A 1840-nucleotide genomic window follows, 5' to 3' on the forward strand; every position below is an offset into this window, starting at 1 on the left:
GATTCCTTTCATGCATAACAAGATTTCTTTCATTCATTTCTCTTCATCTTTCTAAAAGTTTTTGTTCAATACTTTCTCTTTCAAGAAAAGTTCATTGACCGAAAACTTGTGCTATTCTTCTTCTTCATTCCTTCTCTCTTGTCAAAAGATTCAAAGGACTAACCTCCTGAGAATTCTCTAGTTTCTTCCCTTCTCCCTCTTGACAAAAGATTTCAAAGGACTAACCGCCTGAGATATCTTTTGTTTCTCCTTACAAAGATTCATGGGACTAACCGCCTAAGAATTCTTTGTCTTAACACATTGGAGCATACATCCTTTGTGGTACAAGTAGAGCATACATCTACTTGGGTTGTTATAATGAGAACAAGAGAGGGTACATCTCTTGTGGATCAGTTCAAGTGGAACGTACATCCACTTGGTTGTTCAAAGAGAACAAGGGAGGGTACATCCCTTGTGGATCTTTTCTTGTAAAGGATTTTACAAGGTTATTGGAAATCTCAAGAACCGGTGGTTTCTTGGGGACTGGATGTAGGCACGAGTTATGGCCAAACCAGTATAAATCTTGTGTTTGTCTTTTTCTTCCCTACACTCTTTACTTTTCTGCTGTATACTTTTTATTTCCGCTTTACTTTTGTCTAAGTTATTGTTTCTGTTCTTTACTTTCTCATAACTTTGCAATAAAGCCTAATTGAATCTAGTAATATTAAGAAGGATAAATTTTTAATTGTCAAAACACGTTCATAATTAATTCAACCCCCCCTTCTTAATTATTTCGAGGCCAGTTGATCCAACACCCAAACCAAATCTTAGACAAAACCCAGTTACAAAGATTTTTAGGGTGTCTAAATTATGTTGATGAATTTGTTCCATACTTGAACAATATTGTCAAACCACTACATGATAGGTTAAGAAAAAAAATCGCCCTCCTTGGTCTGATATTCACGCCCAGGTTGTCAAGGACATCAAGTTCAAAGTTCAATTCCCAATTCCACAAGCATTCAAAATTGTCGAAGCCGATGCATCTGACATAGGTTATGGTGGTATCCTCAAACAAATAGTCAATACCCAAGAAAATGTCATTGCATATACATCAAAGCACTGGAATTCTGCACAACAAAAATATTCAACTGTTAAAGAAGAAGTTTTAGCAATTGTTTTGTGCATTTCCAAATTTCAATCTAACTTGTTAAATCAAAAGTTTCTTATAAGGGTTGATTGTAAATCAGCCAAAGAAATTTTACAAAAAGATGTAAAAAATCTTGCCTCAAAAATTTTTTTTTGCTAGATGGCAAGCAATTCTAAGTGTTTTTGATTTCGAAATAGAGTATCTCAAGAGCACCTCAAACTCTCTACTTGACTATCTTATCCATGAATTCCTACAGAAAACTTGTCATGCTGCCTAGGGCAGCCAGTGCCTCCTTACGAGGGGGAAGAGGTCATGGTAAAGGTTTCAAATTGGCTTTACCAGAGCCATCCCCAAAAAGGGTTTCACCCTCCAAAATTGGGTCATCAACCCAACTTGGGTCATGTACCCAGAAACCAAAACAGCAAGATGGGTCATCAAACCAACTTGTTGAAATTAAATCTGAGTCATCCACTCAGGATATTTCAAAACCACAAACCTCAAAATAGACTAGATCCAACTATGCTTTTCCAATCGAAACACCGTTGGCCCTTTAAGAAATTGTCTTAACCAAACTTCCAAAGAAAACCTGGGCTGACATAGCCTCTGAGTAAGATCATGAATCTGAATTAGACCTCCAAACCCTAATCCAAAAAACTAGAGATTCAAAAGTTGTATGCGATACTCAAAAGGGGAAACAAATAATTACACCAATGG

Source organism: Glycine soja, chromosome 4 (genome assembly GCF_004193775.1).
Source record: "Glycine soja cultivar W05 chromosome 4, ASM419377v2, whole genome shotgun sequence".
Classification (NCBI taxonomy): Eukaryota; Viridiplantae; Streptophyta; class Magnoliopsida; order Fabales; family Fabaceae; genus Glycine; species Glycine soja.